General features: G+C 42.8%; 1 long non-coding RNA gene across 1 annotated transcript in view; it reads right to left on the reverse strand.

Moving 5' to 3' along the window:
* Window positions 1-1,473: 1,473 nt before the first annotated feature.
* Window positions 1,474-18,199, reverse strand: part of LOC129820831 (uncharacterized) — a 34,612-nt gene continuing 17,886 nt past the window's right edge. The window contains exon 3 of the long non-coding RNA XR_008754248.1: window positions 1,474-2,071. This is a non-coding gene — a long non-coding RNA (uncharacterized LOC129820831). The remainder of the gene's footprint in view (window positions 2,072-18,199) is intronic.

Below are 18,199 nucleotides of genomic sequence, written 5' to 3' on the forward strand. Positions count from 1 at the left end.
GATACTAATGGTCCTTGTTGACCTTTTGGAAATGCTAAAGCTAATTGGGGTCAAAAAGGGCTCAGAAAGGGCACAATCATTTGCAAAGGTCAGTTATGTGACATAAGGCTACAAAAATGGGATCAAGTTAGCATTTATAACCTTACAAAGAGCACACTTTCCAGCAATGTTCAAAAATTCTAGTCCGGGGGAGTGGACCTATCAGAGTGCGCATTTTTGTACCAAGCAAGCACTAGCAAACCTGAAGCAACTAATCAATGAATAATCATTAGCAATCATTAACAGAATCATATGGTCAAAAACTAAACAAACCAAAAATACAGTGCAACGAAAGACAACTGAGATAGTAGCCTATGATTCAAAAAGTAAGATATTTCATCCAACATATCCAGCAAATGCATTACTGACATGTTGATGTGCAACCTGTCAAAATATGATCCAGAATTATCAGATTTCATTTGTGCTCTTTAGAGAATTTGCCGACATCTTTGTGCATGTAAGCCATATTATTCACCACCTGAGGAAGTGGGAACTGAAAATACTTTGATTCATCTATCCGTAAATGTAGGCTAATGTCCTACAGAAACTTTCCAGTGATAGTCCTAGGCTACTTGATGAGGTCTAATGACTGCAAATGGTGTATTCTGCTCCTCTCTGCGGGCGAATCAAAACCATACGACAGACTCTCCTCTCTGCGGGCGAATCAAAACCATACGACAGACTCTCCTCTCTGCGGGCGAATCAAAACCATACTCCAGACTCTCCTCTCTGCGGGCGAATCAAAACCATACGACAGACTCTCCTCTCTGCGGGCGAATCAAAACCATACGACAGACTCTCCTCTCTGCGGGCGAATCAAAACCATACGACAGACTCTCCTCTCTGCGGGCGAATCAAAACCATACGACAGACTCTCCTCTCTGCGGGCGAATCAAAACCATACGACAGACTCTCCTCTCTGCGGGCGAATCAAAACCATACGACAGACTCTCCTCTCTGCGGGCGAATCAAAACCATACGACAGACTCTCCTCTCTGCGGGCGAATCAAAACCATACGACAGACTCTCCTCTCTGCGGGCGAATCAAAACCATACGACAGACTCTCCGCGTGCGAATCAAAACCATACTCCAGACTCTCCTCTCTGCGGGCGAATCAAAACCGTACGACAGACTAATCTGGTTGTAAATTGGTGCCATGAACTCAACATTAAGTGAAAAATAAATGATATACTCACAGAAAGCTGTGACTCTCCTCTCTGTAACTAGAACAACAGAAGTTGCTTCATAAACTGTCTTTTTCCCGCAATTACATTTTGAGCAACAGCCATATGCTAGTGCTCCTCAGAATGCATCACTCCCTCCACAGTGAGAGGGAGTGAGAGTGGCTCGCTCACACAGCAGCCGACAGCCAAATGGGAACAAGCAGATACTTTCATATAATAGCAGGAATCAACATAATGAATAGGCTATTACTGTTGACCAAATAATGGGTTTAGAACAATCTACAGGAACATCGTGTAGCAAAATCACCAAAAATGACCGACGTACACAAAATGCTACGGTAAGAGGAAGGTAATGTCAGTGTGGGTAGTTGTTGGTTTATCATCTCAGCTCTGCACTCATTTAAATAAACACATCTGCATGCAAGCCAACACACACACCTGCAGTGTCATCAAAAGCCTTCAACAGCTCAGCAGAAGAAAAATACAATCTTGGGAAATAATTGTCGTGACGGGTACACATAGAAGGAAATGAACGAGGTAGAAAGAAAGACCCTTGTAAACCTGCCAGTCAATCAGCGACAAAACATCATCAGCTAGACGACAAGGGCAACAAAAGTCTTGTAAGAATTAAAAACAGCGCCACTGGCAAGGTAGTTGAGGTATGAAAACAGAAAAAATGCTTCTTCACACTGGGGAGAAAAAAGCTATCGTTCAACCTTAGAGAAATAAACATCAGTGTTCACTGTATACAGTACAGTATAGGGATTCTTACCTGGTACGAAGCTCCCCTGAACCACCTCCTTGTATGCCCACCATCCATCATGTATTTTAGGTGCATTTGGCTGAGCTGTCGGAGAGGCAGGAAACAGACAACAATCAGTTGAACGTTCATTTGAGACAAGAAAGACAATATTCGCTCCCGGTGTTCACGTCCCCGACTCTTTCGAGGAGATGTTTTTGTTATGATCCCCTTCCTTTCTAGCCGACCTTGCTAACCTTCCCAGCTAGAGGCCTCCCTGAAGACAGGCTGAGAACAAACACATCCTCAGGTTATAAATCCTACACACACTTGCACATACACATAATACACACTCACACATACACGCGCACACCATAGACGGTATTCCAGGGTGCGTTCTCAGAGCATGCGCAGATAAACTGGCAGACATATCCAAGGTCATTTTCAACGTCTCCTTGTCCCAGTCTGTAATCCCCACGTCTTAAAATGACTATCATCATTCCTGTTCCTAAGAACTCCAAGGATTCATACCACAATGACTATCACCTTGTAGCTCTCACATCTGTAATCATGAAGTACTTTGAAAGGATGGTTATGACAAACATCAACTCTGTCATCCCAGACACCCTAGACCCACTCCAATATGCATACCGCCCCAGCAGATCCATAGACGACGCAATCTCAATTGCACACTGCCCTCACCCACCTAGATAAGTGGAATACCTGCAGTACCAGTCAACAGTTTGGACACACCGACTCTCTCTCTCATACTTTTTCTTTATTTTGACTATTTTCTACAGTGTGGGATTATTATACCTTTATTTCAACAAGGAACACAGACTGAGACCAAGGTCTCTTTTACAGCTGGGCCCTGCATATACATGTTTACACATACAGTTTAGGTACAATGATTTAAAAAACTAAACAAGACAAACAAAACGATCACAGATAATACAAAAAGTTTAAAACATTAATGTACAAACAGGTTATTCTACTAACAGCACAAGAACTTGCATTACCTGAAACAGTTACAAGCAATACAAAAATAAAATGCTCCAATAAATGTTTGAAATGAGCAGGGGGGACAAGAGTCTCAAGTTTAAGTTAAGTCTGCAGGCTTTTCCATGGGCAAGGAGCGTAACAGGAAAAGGCAGCCATACCCAACTCTGAGGAAATCGCATGGGCCTCAAGTGTAATCCATGTTGAGACCTGGTTTTAGGAATTATAATTCTAATGTTGATGAGTGATGATAAATAAGAAGGTAGCTTATTCAGAAGTGCTTTATAGACAAACACGAGAGCATGTTGTTCTCGTCTCACGGACAGCGAAGTCCAACCCACATTTTGATATAAAACACAGTGGTGAGTTCTGTAGCTAGCACCCGTAATAAAGTGCACAATGATAAGTAGCATCCAGCGATTTAAGTGTTGTTGCCGTAGCATGCATGTAAATGATATCCCCATAATCTATAACAGACATAAAAGTAGCTTGCAGAATTTGTCTTCTATTTGTAGAGGACAAGCATGTCCTGTTCCTATAGAGGAAGCCTAGCTTGATTTTTAGCCGTTTACAAAGTTCATCAATATGCATTTTAAAAGACAGTTTATCATCCAACCATATCCCTAAGTATTTATATGCAGAGACCTGATAATTCGAGAACCATCTAAGCTCATAAGTGCAAGTGTATTTTAAACTAACTTTTTGAACCTATTAAAAATCATAAAATGTGTTTTCTTTGCATTTAAAACGAGTTTCAGCTGTATAAAAGACCCTTGTAATATCTTCAAATCTGTCTCCAATAGTGATAATGCCTGGTCAGCCGTTGAAGCGATAGAGTACATGACAGTGTCATCAGCATATAAATGAATTTGACACTTTCTTATCTCATCACCGATATTGTTTATGTAGAGAGTGAACAGTAATGGACCAAGTATAGAACCTTGTGGGACCCCTTTAACCAACTTCAATGGCTCTGACTGGATGCAGTCGACTCTAACAGCCTTTCTTCTATCCTTTAGATAGTCATGAAACCAACGACAGGCATCCAGTCCCAGTCCTATCGACGACAGCTTACCCAAAAGTATTGCATGGTCTACAGTGTCAAAAGCTTTAGATAAATCTATGAACAAGGCGGCACAGTACTTTCTATTGTCTAGGCCATTAGTAATATAATTTACAACACGTACAGTGGCCCTAATAGTACTGTGTTTAGGTCTAAAGCCAGATGGATTACAAGAAAGAATATTGTTAACAGTTAAAAAAGATTGTAGTTGCCTATTCACCAGTGACTCTAGAATTTTAGTCAAACAGGCGAGCTTAGAGATGGGCCGATAATTATCCAATTCACTACCATCACCTCCCTTGAGGAGTGGTAAAACAAAAGCTGTTTTACAAGATTTAGGAATCTTTCCTACGACAAATATTTGATTAAAGATATGCGTCACTACACCAGTAATAATAGGTGCCGCACACTTGAGTAAATATGGATACAGATTGTCAGCGCCTAATGATTTCTTAGAAACTATAGTAGATAGTGCAGATAAGACCTCATCTTCTGTGACTTTTTGAAAATTAAAAACCGGCTTACTGTTTTCCACATCAGCTAAAGGCCGAGGGGCTGAAACAATAGACCGGTCAGGATCATGTTGGCACTTTTTTCTTTCAAAAAGAAAACCAGCAGAAATAAAATGCTTATTAAAAACATCACAAATTTCAGTTCGGTCACTGATGATCCCAGATTCCGATGTAATTTGCTTCGGCAGTGATGTCAAGGAGTTTCCTCGTTTAAGTGAGTTGACAGTTTTCCAGAATTTAGCGGGATCACCAGCCGACTCTGTCATAGCATCAAGGAAATACCTAGATTTTGCCTTTTTTATTCCTCCGGTCAATTTATTTCTCAATTGCCTAAAAAGCAGCCAATCAGCTGTTTCGCCAGTTTTCCTTGCCAAGGCCCATGCTTGATTCTTTTTCAGAAAAAGGATTTTCAAATCACAGGAGAACCAAGGATTAGTTTGATTCTTTACCCTAAGTCGCTTTAAGGGGGCGTGTTTATCAGCCATGAAGGTAAACATTTATGGAAAGAAAGGGAAGGCTAAAACTGGGTCCATTATGCAGTTTACGGATAAAAGCTCTGAATAATAAAGGTCATGGATAAAGGGATGCTCTGAGAAGTATTTATAATTTCTCTTTAAAATTATACGTGGGTCAGGTGTTTTTTAGACTAGTATCTCTGCTACATGCAATAGGTCAGTGGTCACTGATGTCATTAGCAAATAACTCACTAGCTATATATTTGTGAGGTGTATTTGTTAAGATAAGGTCTATTAATGTAGATTTTTGGGGGTCTTTTGGATTAGGATTAGGATAATAGTGAAGACATCAAAACTATGAAATAACACATATGTAATCATGTAGTAACCAAAAAAGTGTTAAACAAATCAAAATATATTTTATATTTACAATTCTTCAAAGTAGCCACCCTTTGCCTTGATGACAGCTTTGCACACTCATGGCATTCTCTCAACAAGTTTCATGAGGTAGTCACCTGGAATACATTTCAAATAACAGGTGTGCCTTGTTATTCGTGGAATTTTCTTCTTAATGTGTTTGAGCCAATCAGTTGTGTTGTGACAAGGTAGGGTTGGTATACAGAAGATAGCTCTATTTGGTAAAAGACCAAGTCCATATTATGGCAAGAACAGCTCAAAAAATCTGAGAAATGACAGTCCATCATTACTTTAAGACAAGATCAGTCAATCCGGAAAATTTCAAGAACTTTGAAAGTTTCTTCAAGTGCTGTTGCAAAAACCATCAAGCACTATGATGAAACTGGCTCTGATGAGGATCGCCACAGGAATGGAAGACCCAGAGTTACCTCTGCTGCAGAGGATGAGTTCATTAGAGTTAACTGCACCTCAGATTGCAGTCCAAATAAATGCTTCACAGATTTCAAGTAACAGACACATCTCAACATCGACTGTTCACAGGAGACTGGATGAATGGTCGAATTGCTGCAAAAAAAACACTACTAAGGACACCAATAAGAAGAAGAGAATTGCTTGGGCCAAGAAACATGAGTGGAAATCTATCCTTTGGTATGATGAGTCCAAATAAAATGTTTGGTTCCAACCGCTGTGTCTTTGTGAGATGCAGAGTAAATGAACAGATGATCTCCGCATGTGTGGTTCCCACCGTGAAACTTGGAGGAGGAGGTGTGATGGTGTGGGGGTGCTTTGCTGGTGAAACTGTCTGTGATTCATTTAGAATGCAAGGCACACTTAACCAGCATGGCTACCACAGCGTTCTGCAGGGATACGCCATCCCATCTGGTTTGAGCTTAGTGGGACTATCATTTGTTTTTCAACAGGACAATGACCCAACACACCTCCAGGCTGTGTAAGACATATTTGACCAAGAAGGAGAGTAATGGAGTGCTGCAGCAGATGACCTGGCCTCCACAATCACCAGATCTCAACCCCAATTGAGATGGTTTGGGATGAGTTGGACCACAAAATGGAGGAAATGCAGCCAACAAGTGCTCAGCATATGTGGGAACTCCTTCAAGACTGTTGGAAAAGCTTTCCAGGTGAAGCTGGTTGAGAGAATGGCAAGAGTGTGCAAAGCTGTCATTAAGGCAAAGGGTGGCTACTTTGAAGAATCTCAAATATAAAATATATTTGGTATGGCAACAGCACCGCCCTCGATCAAATGGCGCTGCAAAGGGTTGTGCGGACAGCCCATTACATCATTGGGGCCGAGGTACCTGTCATCCAGCGCCTCTATATCAGGCGGTGTGAAAGGAAGGCAAGCGGTACCGGTGCATCAAGTTTGACACCAACAGCCTCCTGAACAGCTTTTATCCCCAAGCCATAAGACTCTTAAATAGTTAACAGAATGGCTACATGGTCTATCTGTGTTGACCCTTTTATTTAATTTTTCATAGAGAATCATATAATCATAATTTATGCTGCTGCTACTCTATTTATCTTATATCCTCATGCCTAGTCATTTTACCCCATTTTACCCCTTTACCTCTATCACTCCAGTATCCCAATCCCCTTACCCCTTGATATTGATTACTGGTTTGGAGCTTGCAAGAAAGGCAGTTCACTGTACTTGTGCACATGACACTAAAACTTGAAACCATTTCATGTCTCTTAGCAGGCATTAGTATGGAAATACATTCTGTCATGTTGTGTGAACTGCAGTACAAATCCCAGATTAGAGAAGAGCTGGACTCTATAATTGAGATGATTAGGTAAAGGTTTTGCTGCAAAGGGAGGGTCGGGACCCAGAATTAACAAGGCGAGCTTTGGGGATATTGCTTTTTACACCTCAACTTGTTTTGTTCATTCGCTGGGGGGGGGGGCTAGAGGTTGCCTCTGCTTAATGGAAGTAGGTAGTGGGGGTGGCTCTTAACCCCCCCTCCGAAGAGTAATCCGGCTAGAATAACGCAGGAGAGTGGTTCAATTTCCCAGAGGGGATAGGGGGTGGAGGGGGTGGATGCTGGAGTCCAAGATCCCTCTTTTCTCCCAGGCAATCGACTTGACAATCAACAACAACCACGTCTGGCAGAAAGTCTGAAGTTTTACCTCCCTGTGGGTGTCGAACAGCATCCCAAAACTGGATCTTAGCCATCCTGACTGGCTGCTGACTGGTTTCTCCAAATGATAGATTGCTTTTCCCTTTCTGATGTAAAATGAAGTTGAAGTAAACACTGCCCTTGATGCCAGAGTGTCTGAGTCACTGCACATTGCAATACAGGCACTTTAGAGTCAATGTTTCCCCTACTATTACCTAGTCAGAGCATCCGTCCTTGTACTCCGGCCCTAAACTAGTTTTAGTCTTCCTTTAGTCACCATCAAAAACCCATCATGACACAGCAAGACAATTGCAGTGCTAAGAGTTTGAGTAAATGTAAACGTTATAGTAAATAATTGTTGAACAATGGCTATCCGGCTCGAAGGACCAATCCTTCTATAGCTTTTCTTCTAATAACACTTTTGCAGTGAATTCAACACATGTCGTAAGGTGTTAAAATGTCTTACCGGTAAGGGATACCCAAGTGCGCCAACATTTTTTTTTAGAATACCACAAAAATGACAGGGCAGCCTACTCTGCTGACACCGACAAACAGATCAATAAAAACAATGTTGTCTGATCCATATAATTGGCCGACAAAAAGGGGAGGCAGAAATACAATATGACGTCCATCTAACATACATGGAGGACATTTTTGTCCAAAATAAAAAAACAAAATTGGCACTGACCCAATGATGAAGACAGTGAGTATGTACACGCAATAGTATTTCAAATATTGCGATATGCCTCTCGCTCTGTCCTCTCTCTCTGTCCTCTCTCTCTGTCCCCTCTCTCTGTCCTCTCTCTCTCTCTCTCTCTCTCTCTGGCTGGGTCTCGTTGCTTTTCACTGACAGTCCTGACTATCTGCAGTGAGCGCTACCCAAATTGCGGTTTCTACCGACTGTAGGCCATGCGATTTAAAACAATCCACAGCTTTTCTTAAAGACGCTAACGATGCTCTGTGACCAAATCATGTTTTCTGGTGTAGTAGCCTATTTTGAATTATATTATTTATTTCTGTGTAGACAAGAGTAAGCTAATTAGGCTATATTATTATGCCAATTTAATTCAATTAACTTTAGGGAATGCTTAGCTTCCCCTAGCCTCATGTATATGTATGCCGATGTATATTTTTTTATTATTTTTGTTGGTACTGTTTTACCCCTTTTTCTCCCCAATTTCGTGATATCCAATTGGTAGTTACAGTCTTGTTCCATCGCTGAAACTCCTGTACGGACTCGGGAGAGGTGAAGGTCGAGAGCCATGCGTCCTCTGAAACAACCAACCCTGCCAAGCCGCACTGCTTCTTGACCAACAGCTCGTTTAACTCGGAAGCCAGCAGCACAAATGTGTCGGAGGAAACACTGTACAACTGGAAACCGGCCCGACACAGGAGTTGCTAGAACGCGATGGGACAAGGACATCCCAGCCGGACAAACCCTCCCCTAACCCAGACGACGCTGGGCCAATTGTGTGCCGCCTCGTGGGTCTCAGGGCTGCAACACAGTCTGGGATCGAACCTGGATCTGTAGTGACGCCTCAAGCACTGTGATACAGGGCTTAGACCGCTGCGCCACTCGGGAGGCCCTCGCCTACACCTTTTAATCTGGCATGAACACAACCAGTCATGATCTTTTCATCTGATGGTCAAACAATCACTTACAGTGCACTGTGCACCTGCAATTTGATGAATAGAAAGAGACATTTTTTACAAAACACCAATGTGTATTGTAATGACATTCTGTGACTGTCATTAGGTCTACACTTATAGCCTGAATTGATGCATCCACGCCAGCCTCGGTCTCAGCCACTCATCTCCGCCTTGTCCACAAGCGTCTCCGCCACTCATCTCCGCCTTGACAAAATGTAAGTGTTCTCCTCACACCACTATGCATTTTGGAGTGTATACCACCCGGTTTAAAGTCAATTCGTACATTTATTATTTGGCTGTCATGCAGTATTGTTATATAGCGATGTAATAGTTTTTTGGGCATGTTGTATTTATTGTTTTACCGGTACGGCGTACCCCACTAAAACATACTGGCTTACTTTCACCCCTGGCTCCTGAACAATCCTATATGTGTCTCATCAGGAAGTACCTCCAGGGAGTGTGTGTGTGTGTGTGTGTGTGTGTGTGTGTGTGTGTGTGTGCGTGCGTGCGTGCGTGCGTGCGTGCGTGCGTGTTTGTGTGCATTCTCCAAAAAGGTTCTATATAGCACCAAAAAAAGGGTTCCGCTATGGAACAACCCTACAACCCTTTTTTGGGGATATAGAACACTGTTTTATGGTTCTTTATAGAACATTTTTGGAGTATGGTTCTATAAAGAACCTTTCTCAATCTGAAATGTTCTTTGTCAATACATTTGAGGAAGCATACAGGTTTTTTTTCTGGTCATATAGCCATATTATATTGCTAAAATTCCATGTTATTATTGTGTTAATTGACAAGTTGAATCTAGTGAGCTACCTCTGGAACAGCTGAGAGTGTCTGAGGAGAGAACTGAGAACCACTGACTGATTTAGTCAACTGTTCTGAATTGACAGAAGGCCAACATCTGCACACAACACAGATGATAAAGTTGCTGGATTCTTAGGACCTGTCCTAAGGGTATTAATCTTGGGCCAGACACTCTTTGCTTAGTGAAAAATGTTTCTTCAGAATCAATTCTGTTTAGGGGAACTGGGTTTGTGAATGGAATAAATGGAACCACTTGTCATAATATTTTTCTCTGTTTTTGTCATGTCTAATGGGACTAAAAGCATGTTAATTCTTCTGAGGCAGACAGTGATAACGTCAAACATTCTAGAATGATTGGCTGCCACATTTTGTGGCAGCAGTTCGTCTAGAAACAAGACATAATAATTTCCTATGTTACACCGAGACGCGGGAGATGAGGAATAGAGATGGAGAGAGAGAGAGAGAGAGAGGATAGAGAGACAGGCAGAGAGAGAGAGAGAGAGGGGGGGGGAGATAACATTATCACAGCCGCCATCTCATCAGAAGATAGAAGAGAGAAAAAAAGAGAGAGCCAGAGACAGAGACACAGCAACACAGCGACAGGGAGAGAGAGACGGAGATAGAGACACAGAGAGAGAGAGAGAGAGAGAGAGAGAGAGGATAGAGAGACAGGCAGAGAGAGAGAGAGAGAAAGAGAGGATAGAGAAACAGGCAGAGAGAGAGAGAGAGGATAGAGAAACAGGCAGAAAGAGAGAGAGAGAGGATAGAGACAGGCAGAGAGAGAGAGAGCGATAGAGACACAGAGAGAGATTCAGAGAGAGAGAGAGCGAGAGGATAGAGACAGAGAGAGAGAGAGAGAGAGAGAGAGAGAGAGAGAGAGAGAGAGAGAGAGAGAGAGAGAGAGAGAGAGAGAGAGAGGAGAGAGAGAGAGGAGAGAGGAGAGAGAGAGAGAGAGAGAGAAGATAGAGAGACAGGCAGAGAGAGAGAGAGAGAAGATAGAGAGACAGGCAGAGAGAGATAGAGAGAGAGAGCGCAGGCAGAGTGAGATAGAGAGAGAGAGAGCGAGGACAGAGAGAGAGAGAGAGAGAGAGAGAGAGAGAGAGAGAGAGAGAGAGAGAGAGAGAGAGAGAGAGAGAGAGAGAGAGAGAGAGAGAGAGAGAGAGAGAGAGAGAGAGAGAGAGAGAGAGAGAGAAAATATCCAATAATAATAAAAACTCAAAAATTAGCAATTAAGTTTTGGAAACATCTAAAATACAGTGACCCCCTCTCATATCACTACCAAGCCCTGCAATGCCAAGAGCTGAGCAAAGAAAAGAGTCCCCTTATCCAGCTGGTCCTAGGGCTGAGTTCACAAACCTGTTCTACTAACACACTGAAGCCTCAGGACCAGAACATCCAATCAATCAGGATAAACCAAATTACAACACAGTCAAAACAAAACTATATTGCTTATTGGGAAACACAAGCACAAACACAAAGCAAAATGCGGTGCTATCTGGCCCTAAATCGACAGTACACCGTGGCTAAATATTTGATCATGGTTACTGATCAAAACCTTAGAAAAACCTTGACAAAGTACAGGCTCAGTGAGCACAGGAAAATCTGGCTCTCTGTAGAGGAAAGGCTGTGCAACCACTGCACCACAGCAGAACCTGAGACGGAGCTGCATTTCCTGACAAAATGTAAAAAATATAAAACAATTAGAGTGTCCTTTCCCCAAATTTGAAACTCTTATTCAAGGTTTCAAAGAGGTCTCTGATGAGAGTAGGCTACCCGTCCTGTTGTCGGAGGACGCAGAGAGCTGTGGGTTGGCAGCGCACTACATTGCTGCCTGCCATAAGTTGAGGGACAGTGTCTGACAGACCAATCAACCTGCACATGTCTTCTACTGTATGCTTATTGTTTTTGTTGAATATATGGTTATTTTGACACTTGGTTATTGTTGTTACTGTTGTCCCATTGACAATTTTGATTCTCATTTTTATATTGTAAATAAGCTTTGGCAATATGTACACTGTTACGTCATGCCAATAAATTGAATTGAATTGAATTGAATTTAATTGAATTGAATTGAGAGAGAGAGAGAGAGAGAGAGAGAGAGAGAGAGAGAGAGAGAGAGAGAGAGAGAGAGAGAGAGAGAGAGAGATAGGCAGAGAGAGATAGGCAGAGAGAGAGAGGACAGAGAGAGAGAGAAGATAGAGACAGAGAGCGAGGACAGAGAGAGAGAGAGGAAGAGAGAGAGGACAGAGAGACGACTTCTGTATGTGTAATGTTTAATGTTAATTTGTATTGTTTGTTTCACTTTTGTGTATTGTCTACCTCACTTGCTTTGGCAATGTTAACACATGTTTCCCATGCCAATAAAGCCCCTTGAATTGAAATGAGAGAGAGAGAGAGAGCGAGAGCGAGAGCGAGAGCGAGAGCGAGAGCGAGAGCGAGGATAGAGAGAGAGAGAGGATAGAGGGAGAGAGCGAGAGAGGACAGAGAGAGAGAGGATAGAGAGACAGAGAGAGAGAGAGGCGAGAGAGAGAGAGAGAGAGAGAGAGGACAGATCGAGAGAGAAAGAGGATAGAGAGAGAGAGCGAGAGAGCGAGAGAGGATAGAGAGAGAGAGCGAGGATAGAGAGAGAGATGATAAAGAGACAGAGAGAGGATAGAAAGAGGATAGAGAGCGAGGATAGAGAGAGAGAGAGAGAGAGAGAGAGAGAGAGAGAGAGAGAGAGAGAGAGAGAGAGAGAGAGAGAGAGAGAGAGAGAGAGAGAGAGAGAGAGAGAGAGAGAGAGAGAGAGAGAGAGAGAGAGAGAGAGAGAGACAGAGAGAGAGAGGACAGCAGAAAAGTTCTGTTCCATTTCCTACACTGCTTGGCTATGGCCCAGAAACACACTTACTGACATAAGCAAAAAGGAAATGTCTCCAATCTATAAAAGGATATACAGACGGGACTCAGAAAGGGAGAGGATCAGATGGACAGAGGGGGGAGGGATGGGATGGGACGGAGGGAGGGAGGGAGGGAAGGGAGGAAGGAAGGGAGGGATGTGAGGGAGGGAGGGGAGGGAGGGATGGGAGGAAGGGGATGGGAGGAAGGGATGGAGGGATGCATACGGTAAAATGATAGATATCTTTCATCGTTAGCTAAGTGGTTTCCATACTCAGGAGTTCCTGTGTGTCTGGCCTACGGCAGCCTGGCCTAATCAAATCAAATCAAGCTTTATTTATACCACATTTCAGACATGCAATCCAATGTGCTTTACAGGAAAAAAACGAAGCAAAGATATAAAAGCGTAAATATTTACTACACAACAAACCTAAGATAAAAAACTAAAGACTTACAGAAACTGAACAACTAAAAAGCACCTGAAGACAAAGCAAAGCTAAAAGGTGTTTTCAGATGAACTATGTCCACTGTTTCTGCTCCCCTCAGGTTCTCTGGCTGTTCCAGAGGCTGGGGGCATAGTAACTAAAGGCTGCCTCTCCATGCCTCTTGGTCCCCCTCAGGTTCATCTGGCTGTTCCAGAGGCTGGGGGCATAGTAACTAAAGGCTGCCTCTCCATGCCTCTTGGTCCCCCTCAGGTTCATCTGGCTGTTCCAGAGGCTGGGGGCATAGTAACTAAAGGCTGCCTCTCCATGCCTCTTGGTCCCCCTCAGGTTCTCTGGCTGTTCCAGAGGCTGGGGGCATAGTAACTAAAGGCTGCCTCTCCATGCCTCTTGGTCCCGGGCCTCTTGGTCCCGGGCTTTGGGATAGTTAAAAGGCCAGAGGACCTGAGGGACCTACTGGGTACATAACTTATAATCACGTCTGACATGTATCGGGGTGCACAATTGTGAATTCATTTAAAAACCAATAGAATATTTTTTTTATTCATTCTAAAACTCACAGGCAGCCAGTGCAGAGACCGTAAAACCGGTGTAATGTGTGCTCTCTGTCTGGTCTTGGTCAGTACCCTGCAGCATTCTGTATGTTTTACAGTACAGAGACCTTAAAACCGGTGTAATGTGTGCTCTCCGTCTGGTATTGGTCAGTACCCTGCAGCATTCTGTATGTCTTACAGTACAGAGACCTTAAAACCGGTGTAATGTGTGCTCTCCGTCTGGTCTTGGTCAGTACCCTGCAGCATTCTGTATGTTTTACAGTACAGAGACCTTAAAACCGGTGTAATATGTGCTCTCCGTCTGGTCTTGGTCAGTACCCTGCAGCATTCTGTATGTTTTACAGTACAGAGACCTTAAAACCGGTGTAATGTGTGCTCTCCGTCTGGTCTTGGTCAGTACCCGTGCTGCAGCATTCTGTATGTATTGCAGTTGACCAATGGCTTTCTTGGGAAGACCAGACAGGAGAGCATTACAGTAGTCAAGCCTGTTTGTAATAAAAGCATGGATGAGTTTCTCTGTATCAGCCTGAGAGAGAAACGGCCGCACCTTGGCAATGTCCCTCAGGTGGTAAAAATATATTTTGGTCACATTACTGTGTGATTCGAAAACTTAGTTCAGAATCTAAAACAGCTAGGGTTTTTTTACATGGTGTTTTATCTTTATTGCCCGTGAATTCAAATGTGCGGCCAGATTCTTCGTCTTTGCTTTGGCTTCAACAATAAGTACCTCTGTCTTTTCTTGATTTATCTGGAAGAAGTTGTGAGCCATCCAAGTATTTAAATCACTAATACAGGCTAATAATTTATCCGTGGAGCGTATCGTCTGTGTAGCAGTAAAAATCAATGTTGTGCTTTCAGATAACGCTGCCAAGAGGTAACATACTGTATATAAACTGAACAGTACTGGACCCAAAATCGAACTTTGTGGAACGCCACCTGTGATGTGTATTTTCTCTGAGGTATGTTCTCCTTTTAAATAGGTCCTAAACCAATTTAGAACTGGACTGGAGAGGACAACCAACCTGTCCAGATGGACCTCATGGTGAACAGTGTCGAATGCAGCACTTAAATCTAAGAGTACAACGACAGAGAGCTGTTTGGGATCTGTGTTGGCTTTAAGATAATATACCTCGTTGACTAAGGCTGTCTCTGTGCTGTGGTGGGCACGAAAACCAGATAGGAATTTTTCAAAAATGCAGTTGGTACTTAAAATTTTTTTTGCTGTTTGAACACCAATTTCTCCAGAATTTTGCTTAAGAATGAAAGGTTGGAGATTGGCCGAAAAATTGCTGAAGAATCTAGATTCCTTTTCTTCAGAAGGGGTTTCACCATAGCAGTTTTAAGTACATTGGGGAAAGTGCCTGTGAACAGGGAGTGATTAACAATAGCTTGCACTTCTTAAGATATGCAATTAAACACTTTTTTGAAGAAGGTGGTGGGGATTGGATTGAGAAGGCAGGTAGAAGGCTAAGTCGTGATATCACTTCATAAGCATGTTTGTGTCAACCAGGGAAAATAAATCCATACTGCCTTTGCGTGTTACATACACTACACAAACACAAGTATTAGGACACCTGCTCGTCAAACATCTCAATCCAAAATCATGGGCATTAATATGGAATTGGTCCCCCTTTTGCTGCTATAACAGTCTCCACTCTTCTGGGAAGGATTTCCACAAGATGTTGGAACATTGCTGCAGGGACTTGCTTCCATTCAGCCACAAGAGCATTAGTGAGGTCGGGCGAATAGGCCTGGCTCGAAGTCAGCTTTCCAATTCATCCCAAAGTTGTTCGATGGGGTTGAAGTCAGGACTCTGTGCGGACCAGTCAAGTTCTTCCACATCGCTTCACTCTTCAGCACTCGGTGAACACATTCTGTGAGCTTGTGTGGCCTACCTCTTCGTGGCTGAGCCATTGTTGCTCCTAGACGTTTCCACTTCACAATAACAAACTGACTTGTTGGAAAGGTGGCATCCTATGACAGTGCCATTCCATTGCCAATGTTCGTCTATGGAGATTGCATGGCTGTATGAGCAATTTTCTACACCTGTCAGCAACGGGTGTGGCTGAAATAGCCGAATCCACCAATTTGAAGGGGTGTTCACATAATTCTGTATATATAGTGTATCATCAAACTTCTCATCAGGTCTTGATTGACTGATACCTAGCCTAATGTTGGTTATATTATCTCTGAAATATGCTGCAAACTCATTACATTTAGATGTGGATGAAAGTTCACATAGGTTTGCAGGGGAAGGATTTATCAGGCCATCAATGGTGGAGAAGAGCACTCCTCTGATTAATAGTGATCAAGTTAGAAAAATGAGCCCGTCTGGCATTTGTAATTGCTTTGTTATACATGCCAAGTTGCTCTCTCAGAATATCATAATGGACCTGCAACTTTGACTTTCTCCAATACTGCTCTGCCTTTCTGCAATTTCTCTTTAATTGATTAGTTTCCTCACTCATCTTAGGGGCTCTCCATTTGGATGTGTCCTCTTTCCATTTTACTGGAGCTATGGCATCAATGGTTGCCTCTCATTTGCTGTTAAAGTTATCAACTAAATCATCACCAGAGGAAGGCAGAATAGGTGGTGGAGTATTGTTCATACACTCAATAAAATCTGTAGCAACTTCAGAGGTAAGATAGCGTTTCTTAATAATGCGTTCAGTATTACCCTGTGCTATGGGCAACAAGATAGTAAAACACACAGTGGTGATCAGAGAAAGCAACATCAACAATAGAGGATATATCAATAGAAACCCTCTTGGTAATAACCAGGTCCAGAGTATGGCCGCGGTTATGGGTGGGCCCAGTAGAAACCCTCTTGGTAATAACCAGGTCCAGAGTATGGCCGCGGTTATGGGTGGGCCCAGTAGAAACCCTCTTGGTAATAACCAGGTCCAGAGTATGGCCGCGGTTATGGGTGGGCCCAGTAGAAACGCTCTTGGTAATAACCAGGTCCATAGTATGGTTGCGGTTATGGGTGGGCCCAGTAGAAACCCTCTTGGTAATAACCAGGTCCATAGTATGGTTGCGGTTATGGGTGGGCCCAGTAGAAACGCTCTTGGTAATAACCAGGTCCATAGTATGGTTGCGGTTATGGGTGGGTCCAGTAACATGTTGGATGAAGTCCATAGAGCTCAAAAGATTAATACATTCAATGGTCTTGGAGTCAGTCTCTTGTCAAAATTAATATCAGTCTCTTTGTCAACATGAATATTAAAATCGCCCAAGACAATAATTGTAACATAGTTATCAAGTACAATTGACAATAGTTCAGATAAATCAGTAAAGAAACTGGGACAGTGCTTTGGTGGCCTATACAGGGTTATGGCCAGCACTGGTGGATGACATGCTCAAAAGACCCAAAGTCGCTAAAATATTATTACAGTTGAGAGCATTAGTAAAAATAGAGTCTGTCGCCCCACCCTTTTTCCCTTTTCTGATAAAGCATGAAAAGCTGTAGTCCAGAGGGGAGGCTTCAATAAGAGCAGCACTAAAGTATGATGACAGCCATGTTTCAGTGAGAAACATGTAATCAACTTTGCTCTCAGGAATGAGGTCATTCACAAGAAAGGTTTTACTTGAGATAGATCTAACATTTAAAAGCGCCATATTCAATGAGTGTGGGCCACTCTGCCCCTGGGACATCTGCTGCGAGGTAACCAATGGAATAACAACCAAATGAGCTATGTTACAACCACGCTTTCTGACATTCTCCAATCTATCCGAATGGTAGGCGATAACAGTTTGTATAAACTCACTAGAAGGCGGAGATAAAGGAACATACATTAGGTTACTCACAATAACCATAGTACCATTTCTACAGGAGATGATACGGTTTTCAAGTCCTCTGTTGCTTATTCTGACAGGGAGAACTAGAGCACTACCAGATCCTGTCTGTCAGTCTTTTAAACAGTTTGCGATGTTGCTGGAAATAATCCTGGAACCCCTGCAGTTAGGATGAATCCCATCTCTTTTCAAAAGTACCGGTTGCTCCCACAGCAAATCAAAGTTGTCACAAAAAGAGACATTCCTCTAGAAGCAAAGTTTCTTCAGGTGCTCGTTCCGTGTAAAGAGTCGGCTGAAAAGTTCCGCACCCCTTCGGTAGCACGGGAGTGGGCCAGAGATCATTATTCTCCTCCATTTGCTAGCGAGGGTTTTAAAAAAAAGCATAGGGGGCAGCATTTTCACTTTTGGATAAATAGCGTACCCAATTTCAACTTCCTTCTACTCATCCCCAGAATATACGATATGCATATTATTAGTAGATTTGGATAGAAAACAATCTGAAGTTTCTAAAACTGTTTGAATCATGTCTGTGATT

This window comes from Salvelinus fontinalis, chromosome 1 (genome assembly GCF_029448725.1).
Source record: "Salvelinus fontinalis isolate EN_2023a chromosome 1, ASM2944872v1, whole genome shotgun sequence".
Lineage (NCBI taxonomy): Eukaryota > Metazoa > Chordata > Actinopteri > Salmoniformes > Salmonidae > Salvelinus > Salvelinus fontinalis.